The sequence below is a fragment of the Stegodyphus dumicola genome, chromosome 2 (genome assembly GCF_044657685.1).
Source record: "Stegodyphus dumicola isolate Sdum_Otavi_A_Nest chromosome 2, ASM4465768v1".
NCBI classification, from domain to species: domain Eukaryota; kingdom Metazoa; phylum Arthropoda; class Arachnida; order Araneae; family Eresidae; genus Stegodyphus; species Stegodyphus dumicola.
Window position 1 is genome coordinate 253,823,121 of NC_140769.1, and position 14,084 is coordinate 253,837,204.

At 30.3% G+C, this 14,084-nt stretch overlaps 1 long non-coding RNA gene across 1 annotated transcript; it reads left to right on the plus strand.

Moving 5' to 3' along the window:
* The first annotated feature begins 6,106 nt into the window (after positions 1 to 6,106).
* Positions 6,107 to 12,613, plus strand: LOC118186507 (uncharacterized). Its single transcript, XR_004757784.2, has 2 exons — positions 6,107 to 7,523; positions 12,376 to 12,613. It is a non-coding gene; the product is annotated as an uncharacterized LOC118186507 (long non-coding RNA).
* The last annotated feature ends 1,471 nt before the right edge of the window (positions 12,614 to 14,084 follow it).

Genomic DNA, 14,084 nt, shown 5'->3' on the forward strand with positions numbered 1-14,084 from the left:
AGGGAAATATACACTGCTCGATATTGAAAATGCAACACCAAGAAGGAGTGGTCAGAAATTTATTCAAATTTTAGAGTAGACACACGTCACTGAGTTATGCGAATGATGTGAAATGCACAGCTCTCTGACACACATGAAGTAAGATATAAGGGAAGGAACATGCAGAATGGGCAATATTTGCGTCATTATTTCTGCCAGACGAATTATCGAAGAAAGTTGTTTTTGTCCCAGAGGATATGTGTAATAGGAGAGAATGACAGGCCACCGTCAATGAAGGTACCTCAGCAGATAGACGATTTTACGAGTTGTATGGTGATCGGACTGAGAAGAGCGGGTTGGTCCTTACATCAAATCGCAGCTGATACCCACATGGATGCGAGAACGGTGCATCGGCTGTGGCAAAGAAGGAGGGGTGCAGGTGCAGCCAAAGTGATGTCAGCACGTGTGGATCAACGCATCCGCCGACAAGCTGTGGCAGTCACGCAAATCACTTGCACCACAATTCTGCAGCATGTACAAGATACCTTGGATATTCCCGTATCAAACAGAACAATTTCCCATCGATTGGTTGAACGTGGCCTGCACTCACGGTGCTCGTTAAGAAGACTGCCATTGACCCCACAGCATAGATGCCAATGTTTAGAATGGTGCCAGACTGGAGCAATGTGGATGACAGAATGGCAAAACGTTGTGTTCTCAGATGAGTCATGCTTCTATTTATCCAGTGACAGTTGTCGCATACATGTGTGGCATCGACGTGGAGGCAGATCTAATCCAGCAGTAACTGTGGAACACTCCACTGGGCAACAACGTGGCATAATGGTTTGGGGCATTGTTGCCTACAATTCCAGGTCACCTCTAGTTCGTATTCAGGGCACTATGATGGCCCAACGATACTTGGATAATGTACTGCATTCGGTGGCAATCCCTTACCTTCAGGGGCTGCTTAATGAAATTTTTCAGCAGGATAACGCCCGACCGCACAGTGCTCGCATCTGCCAATATGCTCTGCAAGGTATGCAGTTGCTTCCCTGGCCACTGTACTCTCCTGACCTGTCACCAATCGAACACGTGTGGGATGTGATTGGACGCCGTTTGCAGACTCTGCCCCTGCCTTGTTCAGAAGATGAACTGTGGCAAATGGTTGAAAGGTAATGGAGAGCCATCCCTCAGGACACTATCCACACTCTTATTGATTCTATGCCTAGACGTGTTTCTTCATGCATCGCTGTCCGCGGTGGTCCTACATCCTACTGAGTCGACGCCGTTCTCGTTCTGTATTCTGACTATCATTTTTAAATAAAGATCACTTACTGCTGCTTGCTGTCTCTTTTTTCCAAATTTCATCACTTTCTGACCAGTCCTTCTTGGTGTTGCATTTTCAATGTCGAGTAGTGTATCAGTTGATAATATCTTTATATTGGTAATATTACAAATTAATTATATAGTGAATACTTCAGAAAAAATAATAAATGTATAAACAGGTACTATTGTATACCCATTTTTCGAAGTTATATTTGGTAAATAATATTTTAAAATATGGAAGAGAGATCTTTAAAGTAAAATAAAAACAAATTTAAACAAACTTTACACATAAATTTCTTTAGAAATTTCAAAAACATTTAATACTAATTAAATTATTCATTTACTGAGATCTGTCAATCTCCCTTGAGACAAACCACCAGCTCAAATAACAGTAATGTTTCTAAATCATTTTAAGAAAACTGTTCCGTAATTCAAAGCTGATGTGTGTACTTCACAATACTATTTGTTTAAACAAACAACTAATAGTTTATTCCATAAATATAATTTTGATGTTACAATAAGAATCAGAAATATACTCTTTAATTTGTGTAACATTTAAGGTCCATTAGTTGGTAACAAAATTAGATATGATCTCAGTCAAGTTAGAGAGAAGTTGTAGAGATGTTGGTTTTTTTTTTTTTTTTTTTTTTTTAAAGCAGGAGAAATGAAAAATGAGCAATGCTTCACGGTGACTCGAAACCACGGGCCTCTCAAATTCGCGTTAAGCATTCTGACCGCTACACTACATGCTAAGAAGGCAGGAGAACTACCTTATATGCTCCCCCTTTTAAAGGGTGACTGGAGATCGGGACCCAGTCGCCAAATTCTGGTGGTGAAGAATCATCATTCACCACCTTTTTTAGTTTGGGCGTCACTGTAGAGACATCAGGTTATTTCGGAATCAGGAGAGATGAAAAATGAGCAATGCCTTCGCCAGGACTCGAACCACGGGCCTCTCAAATTAATGTCGAGCGTGCTGACCACCACCCTAAGGCGGGAGAACTATCTTATATAGTCATCATAGAAAATGCTATCGACATTATGTTTGTATATGTTCTCAGAAGTGCTGGTCATTTTCAAAGATTGTTATTTGTAGGAGAGAGTTACCGGGAGAGGGTTCATTGTGTTTGAGAAAGTTTAACAATATAATTAACTATTGAATTAAGGTAGAATGTAATATTTTTTTTCACTTAAGCAAATAAATGTAATATTTCATAATAAAATTAGCCAGTAATTTTGCTAACCACTTTTTGTTAGTGATTATCATTTGAACTGTTCAAATAAAAGAAGGTGTGAAATTTTCTAGAAAAATTAATAGTTGTAAATTTAATTTTTATGTCTATTTGATATTATACAAATATATAATCCATACAGCATTTTTGTAAAATAATTTAAAAGCTATGAATTTTCAATACAATAGAATTCCTTTAATCTGCATGTTTAAACAGCAAGAAATGTGATAATTAGTGACTTTTGTAGATTATATGTCTGAGTTTTATATACGTTTCTCTTTTTAATTTTTACACTATATTTGATTATTGTTAATAAATAACTTAAAACAAACTCATGTATCATGAATTTAGTATAAAACATTTTCTTTTTAAATATATTACAATACATATATTAATATTATAAATAATTACTTTTATGCCTTTGGAATATCATTTGTATTATTACTTGTTTTAACACTTTAAGTTTCTCTTTCATTATTTTTCATTTAAGTCTATATTATCTCCTTATTTTCTGTTGCCTTTCTGGTGTTTTTTCTAGAAAGTTTAGATACTGTTGGGCTAATACTAGACTCTTATTGAAAAAAATTTCTACTTCACTCATTTTCAGACTCAGTATCCAAATTTTCATCTACTCGATTTAATATCATTTAAATAATTTCATCATCAGCCAGTCATGATATAAAAGGAGTCTCATCTTCAGAATCCATCCAGACTAAAATATTTTCTCCTCAAAGTTCAGGTAAATCTGAAGATTAATTTTTTAACAAAAAAAAAAAAAAAAAAAAAAAAAAAAAAGCTATTTTGAAGTCCACAAGTCATTTTCAGTTTTACCAAAGAGAATCAGTGAGTACAAAGTCAATGACTGTTTACAAGCTGTTTTTTTTAACAATCACATAAATAGAATGTTTTCTTTTTAACAAATTTGAGACACTTAAAAAAAAGTATTTATTTTTTCCTATATGAAGCTCTAACGTAATTCAAATCAAAAACAAGTACAAGAAGAAAGTATAATAGTCAGAAACAGATAAGCAATAGGAAATTTTCTGAAGAATGTAAGAATGCCTTTATAAAAAACATTTAATTTCAACAAAACTATATATCCAGCAATGAAATGATTTATAAAATAATTTTTATGCTCTTTAATTAAAAGCAAAAATAATATACACTATTTTCAAGTACCCGATCAATAAGGTTTTCCCTAAAGCGAATCCCAATGCTAATTCTGTCATTATGTTCTGTGCATATATGCTATTATCACTTATAAGTGCTAGAATTGAACCAACTTTTTTTTGTTGTTGTTGTCTTATAGGCAGAAAATATCAATAAATGCTTTTCTTAAGCATCTATTCCTATTTACTTTGGGCATGTTGTAAACAAACCAGTAATGGTGAGGCTTTGCAACGCATTTAAACTCAGGATCTGAGGAAAAGGGGATAAATCAATTCTTTATATATATTCAAAATTAATTTTAAAAGACAGCAGAATATATACCTAAAAGTTCAGTTTTATCTAAAATGAAAATTTTCAAGGGATTGATGATGTGATTAGCTTGTAATAATAATAACAACAACAATAATAATAAACACTACTAAATTCTGAGTTAAAAATTATGAATAAATTAATGGCTTTCTTTTTCTGAAACTTGGCAGATCCATTTATTTATAAATCTAAATCTTTAATGAACTATTTATGTTTAATCGTTGTTTGTATGTTACAAATAGTTACAAATTCTATGGTATGTAAACGTTAGTCTCTTCAGAATGATTTTTTAACAAAATAAACATGAAATTATGTATTGTGTTTTAATATTAAAGCATTAATTTAAAAATTTTCTTGGCCAAATGTTTAACATCTTTGACATTCTTTTTATAATTTTCTTATGTTTATATATTTAATAATATTTTTTCTCTCCTCTCTCTTTTTACTTGAATTGTCTGAAAGAATGTGGGTAAGTACCTTTTTCTTTATAATCTTATATATTTGTTTCTTGGGGCGGGGGGAACTGCTATTTATGAATCATAGTTTGTGATATTTAAATTGTATAATTTCATTACATCCAGTATTCAAAATATTTGATTTTCTGTGAAATTTTGTGGTTTGCTATTCTTCATATCTGAGTATATAAGCCTCATATAAATATATGTGAATGCACAGAATTAGAAAACCATATGTAAAAACCTTTGAAAAATAATAAGCAGACAGTACATATGATGCTATAATGACGAAATGACTTTACTTCAGTTTTATACAAATTCTGATCAAAAATATGCCAGAGAAAGAAATATAAGGGGTCCACACTCCAAAACTGAATAGTATTATGATTTTTTTCACCATATGTTTTCATAGTTAATCTAGTATAAAAGATAGTGGTATTCCCATATTGTTATACCTCCCATTTTTTTAATGCCAAATTGGCATCAGGATTATTGCTAAATTGTTTACTTCTGATAATACTTTGTGGCTGCCATCCTTCTGCAGTTGCTTTTAATATGGCATCAGAAGCACTTTCTCATCTGTTGGACTGTGGTCATATAAACTCCACAAGGTAAAACTTGTGATGATGGCAAACTGCACCTCATTTATTTTTAATTCCTCCATGAGTAAAGCACCATAGTCTTTCAATATTCTGTATATGAGCAACTGTTGTTGGTTGAACAGAATGAAATATATGGTTTATCATGAAAGTCTGCATTTTTGAGTTTCTTTGTGATTAATATATTTGTTGGATTAGATGTAGAGAGCAAATCTCTGTCATAAAACTGTTGTAGTCAAGATATGTATTTTTAGTCGCATATCCCACCACATAATTAACAACAGAGCATCCACTCAGTGGTAAATAAATTGCTGTACTTTTACAAACAGTGTTTTTAAGTTATCGAAACATATGCTTTTTCTTCACTTGCAGCTTTTCATGTTTCACCTCCATATGCTTTTCACTGATATGTAGTTTTATCTAATGGGCATTTTTACATACCCAAATGCAATTTACATACTAAAATGCATTTTTCTTGGAAGAATGATGTATAATTTTTCTCACTTCTTGGTAAATCAAGTATTGTTAACATTTTCTTTTCTCTTTTTGAAAAAAGGAAATGCATTAACATGCAAAATACTCAAAGTTCTCATGATGAGAGAACTGTAAATGATCATGAAATGTTAACATTTATAAGAAAAAATAATAAAAAGACACGATTTACTCAGAGCTCTTCTGTAACAATCTTTAAATTGTTGTCATTAGGACTTCCAGCCATTTGAAGATAGCTTGCATTCACAATTTATTGATAATCTTGGTGCCATTTACAAAAATGGCTGCTGCTATAATTATAAAGTACTAATATGATAATAAATAATATAGAATTTACAAATGAATATGATATTTGAATAAAAGTAATTTCAAAAGAATAATGCAATTTTTAACTGTTTATCATGTGGTGCAAGTAATCTTTTCACTGAAGTTTCAGTATAATCTTGAGAGCTGTTTCATTATCAATATTGGAAATTTATTTTATTTTTATATTAATTAAACTTACTTAAGACATAATTATTAAGTAATTTATATAAGCATAAATTCTAGAGAAGTATCAAATAATTAAATGATCACATTATTTTTTTATATAATTTGAAATTGATAGGTTTCATAAAATAGATGCTGTATGAAGAGAATTTTCTGAATTGGGAATTTTTAAAATGGACTTTTTCATAGAGTTGCTAGCTCTCTTGTATATATAAGAACTCATATTCTGCTGAATTTTTAAGCGATAACTCATTTTTTATTCATACAGGGAGTTCATAACTCCTACAGTTCAAAAAATAACAACATACTGCCTTTTATGTGCTATATATTTTAGAGAAATTTAATTTTTTAGTGATCTTTGTACAACTAACATAACACTAATAGCATAATTTCATCAATACTGAGTGGTAAGATTACAAACTCTACTTTCAGTTTGTGTTTTATAATTTGTACTTTTCATCATTTGCTCTTTGGGGAAGGGGTTCTGTAATGTTGAAATTATTCATTTTTTCTTCTTAATAACACTAGCATATAATATAGGCGAACCCAAAACCCTACCTTTTAAAAAAAAGTAAAATGTTAAGCATTTATCAGAAAAAGTGTAAAGAAAGTTGTACGTAGATTATTGTCATTAAAAATAACAAGCATATAATTAATTACTTTGTAAACATGAATTCAGTACATCTGCTACTGATAACATTGATTGTTTTAGTACACTAATACTTCACAACACAAAAGCAGAATTAGAGGAATAAACAGGCCTGTTAGATCTCAAGTTGTTTTCAGTGTCCAAGCATGAGTAATGAAGCTGATAGAACTGCAGAAGGAAAGTTAGTAGTGTATACTATGAGAACTATTCTAAGTTTACAGCAGCATAGAGATGCAAATAAATTTTGCAAAAGATATAATTATGTCTGAGATGCTAAAGAAATGCACCGGTAGGAAAAGTTAAAGGACAACATTAAAAATGTATGTTAATTCTATTACTAGAAAGCCAATGAAAGGTAATTGGTTGGTAGCTCAAAGCTAACACTATCCATATAGTTCAATGGGATTCATCTTTGCTGTAAAGAAACATGCAGATATTTGCACCTGTTCTTTTGGCAGGCACAGAAAGGAGTGGAATGCAAGGGGGTACAAATTCTAATTTCAATTATTTTATAAGTAATTAGGTAAAATTTTTGCATCTGGAAGGTCAAATATATTGTTGAAAAGGCATTTGAGGGTTGTAAGAAATGGCGTGCAATTGAAAGAATTGAAACAGGGTAGACAGTGTCATGTCAAGAACGTGAAAATATTTTAAAAACATTCATGATTTTTGCGGGCAACCAGATCAAAGTGTAAAACGTGCCACCATGGACTGTCGAAACCATTATTTTGTAATGATTGTCTAAAGAAATACACAAGTTATGTCAGCTGTGATTGTAAGGGAATTTGCTCCAGCTACAAGAGTTCAACTATCCAGATATACTGTAAGTAACAGGTCGTATAAAACAGAGCATGATTTGTGTATTATTAACTTAGGTTGTGAGTTTAACTTCATCACATTTCTGCAGAGATGATTGTAATTAGAGTACTACAGCCTGTTTCTAAGTTTTCTTTACTGATAAATCTCAATTTTTGTGAGAGTGATTCCAGATGTGTGACAATCTGGAGGGGGTAAACACATATAATAAGAATGAAAGTATCCCTAAAAGGCATCAATATAAAGTTATAGAATCACGGTATAGGTAAGCATCACTTTGAATGGCTATACTGACCTACACATTTTTACTAGTGCAACTATGAATCCTGAAATATACAGAGATAATGTTCTTACTCGCGAGTCAAGTTGTTTAGAAGTACAATTGGTAATATCATTTTCCTAATGGATGATAATACTTGTCTCCATTGCATTGCACAATGATCTTGTCTATGAAGGAATCCAAACTGATTATGTAGTCTCCATATTTTCCAAATCTAAATGCAATAGAAGACACGTGGAACACAAGAAGGACAGCATTACTGGCTGCCACTTCTAGGAGCTTCAAGATGTTATTCATCATGAATACACTTTGTTACGTCTAGAATTCTTGGACAGTCTAATACAAAGTGCAGAAAATTGCTGTAAAACTTGCATTTCAGTCATATGTGTCCATGCACCTTCTTAATCTTTTCTGTATATCTCTGAAAACTTAGCACTATCTTTTCCTTATCCTATTCTAGTATCACATTTCAAATGTTCTTACTCACATTTATTTTTTGTAGACATGGAGTTCTACATTTTGAAGATATGTCAGGCATAACTAAATAAAGATTTAATAAAAGTTCAAAGTTCTTAGCTGCAAAGTAATACTTATATGAGGTTTATAGTTATTCCTTTAGTTTTTCCCACCAATGTACATGGTAGTATATTGGAGGCAGAGTCAATTGCATAAAATTTTTAGTACCGAGAAATGTATGTGACATATTAGATGCACTTAAAAAGTGTAGTAGTATCCGAATTTTTCTGTCCAATAATGCTGCACTGCAAATTATAACATACAAATGCTTCTAGTAATTAGATATTTTTGTCCCCATCAAAAATTAGATTTTGTGGGACAAGCTCATAAGATGGTGGTGTTCATGTTTTGATTCTTTTCTAAAGCTTTGAGTTTCACTCTTCAAATGTAAACATTTCATCTTATTGCATAGTTAATGTAAATTAGGGAAGAACAAAACTGTAATGAATTTGTTATATAATGGAAAGAGCATTGAAAGTAAACTGCACCAACCGTATAATCCATACTGGCAATAAATGTGTTTGTGATATGTTAGATATGGACAAGGTATCTGTGAAGATTTATGGACACTTATCTGCATTTGTTCAAAGAAGAGACATAAAAATATATTTTATGGATGAAGCTGATGAGATACCTAGTAATATTCAGATTTTGATATTGAAAGCAGCTCACTAAATATACCTAAGGTGCATGTGGAGATTAACAGAAATGAAAAGAAGACAAAAGAAGCTTGTTTCCTGCCAAAAGAATACTTTTTTTTTTTTTTTTTTTTTTGATTGGCTTTTAAGTATTGAATGTAATGAAATACTAAAACATAAACTTTATTTGTTAACTTGTTATTATAGGAATTACAAACGAATTACAAGTTATGCTCAAAGTACAAGTGAAATGTATAAAGTTTTGAAGACCTATTTAAATGATTAGAACCACATAAAATGTTTGCAGCATATCATAAATTTTCTAATATTGTTAATTTTTTTATTGAAATGTCAAAAACACTGAGTTTTCAGACTTTTAGATTGAATCATATAATACATTTAAAGAACCTATGATTAAAATTTTGCAAAGAAAGAAGGATACATTAAAAAAAATAGTATATAATGTTTTAAACAAGTTACAACCTATCGTTCAGAAAAAAATCCAATATAACTCAATTTCTGTGAGCTTCTTTACTGCTGCATTAAAACCATATCAATATTTCAGACTATTTGTCTGTCTAGTCTTGCTCTTACTTTGCTTGAAAAAATAATAATTTAAATAAATTCAAAATGTTCTTACTCATCTTCAAATTTGCATAAATGTAAAAAATGATGATGAATTTTGTTCTTTGAATGATAAAAAACACAAAAATTTTCACTGTGGAAAAGTGAATATCTGAGGAATGAAGCAAAAACCAAATTCATTGAAATACAGATAATAGCTTAAGAAAGAATTAATACATGTTTAATAAAAAAAAAAAACTTTTGATTTATTCTTAGTATATCAAGCATTCAGCACTGAGTAAAAATTTATATATATATATGTGTGTGTGTGTGTGTCTGTAAAGAACTGATGATTAGAATCTTTGTAATTTAGATCATGAGTTAAACAGGGGTGTAGCTAGAGGGGGGCAAGGGGGGACATCTGTCCCCAGGCACAGAATCCAAGGGGCGCCAAATTGATGTTACGACGTTTTAGAATTAAATGTTTTCCATCTTTGGCAAGCAGTAGGGGGCATGAAATCTTCAGTTGCCCTGGGCGCTGTAAATACTAGCTACGACTCTGGTTATAAATTAGTAATAATTTCGATTACATGTGCAATTGTTTATTAGCTTGATGCATAATAAAATTGTTTGCAAAATTTTTATAAATTCATTCTTAGTTATCATAATGCTCATCAAAAGTGCTCTGATTCTAGTGGAGGCAAAAAAAGTTGACAACTCTACCTCATAACTATCATAATGTTTCTTGATACTATGTCTAAAGGCAATAAAAATTCCTCTGATACATAGTACTTTCAGTTACTTAGAGAGCTTCAGAATAGTGTCACGAAAAGGCCAAAAATTTTATTTTTCAAGTATAACAGTTTTATTTCATTCTCCTTATTTCTTATTCATCATTTATTATTAGAGTTTAATTTGGCAGTGTCGTGTAGTAAATTAATTTAAGGCGGTGATCTGTTTTATATAATTTACATAGTTGGAATTCTTGTTTTTCAAACCTTCTAGTCTATTTAATTTTTTTTTAAAGCTCAAGGAGCGTTAGCTCAAAAGAGCTATTACTCTCAATACATGAATTTGTGTTGATTCACTGTAAAAGGCTGAATCACTTTTTAAATTGTTGCCACCAAATATTATTGCCCTGTATTATTTTAGATCATGAGATTAAATAAAGAAGAATGTGCATGAATGTAGGTATGTTTCTCACGTTGTGAAAAAAGACAGTATTTAGAGCCATCAAATTTTGAATAACGTAATCCTCCACATGAACATGGCCTGGAAGCCTGAATTTTGAATTTGTTTTATTATCTGTTTCACATTTTGTAAAGTTTTAACAAATTTCTGATTAACAAACTCGATTTTAAAGCAAGCAATGACAACACTGTCCAGAAAAAAAAAAAAAAAAAACATTTTTATCTCCAGTGTGCAAGACTGTCTATTGAAAACTCTAAAGATATGCTGTTTTTAAATATTTCATAATATTACTGTTGAATTTAATTTTATGTGGTTTTAATTGTGAATAACATGATATTTAATGAATAAAAGTAACACACAAATTGTTTTTAAAAAAATGCTCCTTTGGGTGCAGTGTAAAATCTGAAAGCTTTCAGATTTATATATCTTTTTTTTTAATCCAATGGGAGGCACTTGCCTATTCATTATTGGCCACTCCTAAGAAGGCAGCAGAGGTAGCCACCATTACCTCCTATGAAAGGACAGATAGTTATAACCATGATTCCTCCAGGATTCAAACCCGAGCCCTTCGGTACCACAGTAGGTTCCCCTAACCACTATACCGTCAAACTGGTATTTCTTTAAATGTATATATGCCATATCTGAAAATTCATAATATTTTTATTCAGAATAACTATATAATAAAAATTAGGGTAAGCTGTCATGAATTAATAATCTTTTCATATGATTGGTAAAACTAAATATGATTTAGAACAACAAAAAAAGTTTTTAATAAGTAAGATAACAAAATATAACTAATCGGTTCAAAATAAATTCCAAATTAATAATAGAAATCTGTATCTAAATAAAAGCGTCTATGTTAATGTTTTATGTATTTAAAAGCTGTATTATTATAGCTTTTATATATTTCACAAATTTTCAATAATGAAAATATTTATTCTCTTAAATTTATACTATTTATAGTTAAGTAAGAAAAAGATTTAAGTAAGAAAAATAATTTAAATTTGAAAACATAGATTTTTATTATTAAATTAATGTTTAATGAATGAGCAGAATTTCAAAACTGTAGTTTATATCTATCGAGTCTAGTTTTTATAAAACTGATTATTAGCTAAGAGCTACATATCCTTACAATTTGATTAGGCAAAAAAGAAGAAACAAACAGTTGTGTAAAATTTGAATTAAATTTTCAGGGTGATCAGACACAGGTTTCTTTTCTTCAGAACGGGAGAAGAACGACAAAAAATTTGCTATGCTCAGCAGTTAACAGTGATATCATAATAAAACTAGACAGCTTATTTTCAGCATATATCTTTAAAAATGTGTAAATAAAATTGTTCTAACAGATTTCATTCACACCAAAAATGTTACATGTTTTGATAAAATAAAAACAAAATGAGGGGAAAAAATTCCACTACAGAGATAATATGTAGTTTTGAGGTAAATAAGTTTTCCAGTAATTATAATAAAAATCTTCAATATTTTAATTGTAAATTAATGGAATTAAATTGAAGTTGACATGTTTTAAATTCATTCTATTACATAAATTTGATAATGTATGATTACTACATTTTGCATTAAATAAGAATAGTAGTAAACTGCTATTCAGATTTCAACTTTTATTAGCAAATTTTTTAATCACATACATTATTTATATTTTTTAACCCTAGAAGATGAAGGAACTACACATTTAGAATCTGTATCAAGGCAACACACAAGGAAAACATTTTCTTATTTCCTAAGCAGCTTAAAGGCAATGGGATTCAACACAAATACAGTTGCTTTTGATATTGGTTTGTGGGTTGTAGATTGGTAATGGTTGGATTATGTGTAATTAAAAAAAGTATCACTTTTGTAATATTTTTTATCTATTCAGAAATGAGAAAATAAATGACCTTTTTAATTCTTTTTGTTATCTCAGTAATTTTTATTTGAAATTCTCTCTCTATTCACAAATACATTTATTTGATGTATCTATGTATTTTATAAAATTTAAAATGTACATTTTCATAATTTATGAATAATTAGATTTAAGTACAGTGTCTGCCAGTGATGTAGGAAATTTTAAAAGTATCCCTCCCCCAATAAATTTTTTTTTTTTTTTTTTTTTTTTCAGATTTTAGTTGAGTAATGTATGTCATTTTACTTTTTAAAAATAATGCCACAGTAAACATTTTTCTAATATAGATAAAAAATGTTCCATCCCGTGATAAAACACGTCAGATTGAATTCATACAGTTTCTTGTCTAATATTTATTTTTAATTCCAGTATGGATTACTATTTATTAGGGCCAACCCTGTTCTTTTGAAATCCCCAAATAAAAAAGTTACATGCAGAAAAGTCTGCGGGTCTTGCAGGCCATGAGATGCACCATGTTTGGATATGAATCCATCCAGGAAGAGTTTGCTTTAAAGTAGCACATGAGTAGTATGATATATAACCTCATCCTGCTGGAAAAAATTAATTTCCAGAAACATAGGGAATGTTGCATCAAAAATGTTTTGACCATGTGTGTGTAGGGAGGGGTCTGCATTACCAATTGTAGAATTTCCTTTAGCATTTTGGAAAAAATATGGCCCAATAATACCAGATAATGGAAGTGCACACACCATACCATAATGTTTGGACTGTGTAATGGCTTTTCAATCATTCCAGTATCAGCTAAAGTCATACAGTCACCATTTATATAAAACGATTTAACACAAAAAGTATGCTATACCAGATCACTGCTTCATGTTTAACAAATAGCAAACAATAATACAAAACGTCCATGCCCCCTCATAAGCATAAAATGAACTAATGGACTTTTAAAATTTCCCACTAGTCACTAGTGGACCCTATATTTCTAGAATACATTTACCATGTTATTAGACAAAATTTTGAACCATTAGTTCTTAGAAAGAGCAGACAACTACAAATTTTTCTTACAATAAGTCCACTACATTATCATAACTTTCTAATTTTTCAAAACACATATTTAAAATCATCTTGAATATGAAGAAAGTAAGAGATATTCTTTTAAAGAACATTTGATTTTTGATATCAATAACTGAAAAGAAGGTATAAATTATTTTAATAATATCAATATTTCCCAATTATATGCAATATTTTCAATTATATTTTACATATTTTCTGTATGTCAAAGTTTTAAATCATAGTAACAAACATGTAACATTTTAATTATTATTAAATAGGAAAGTTATGAATGGTTATTTCAAAAATAATGTTTTGGAGCTCATGTTTTCATAATTTTTTTAATATAATGCCAAATGAAGCTTTCTGTTGCTATTACAGAACAATACATTTTCTAAACAATTTTTTTAAATAGCATAATTTTCCATAATTGCATTCACATTTGTGTATTATGAATTCAATATG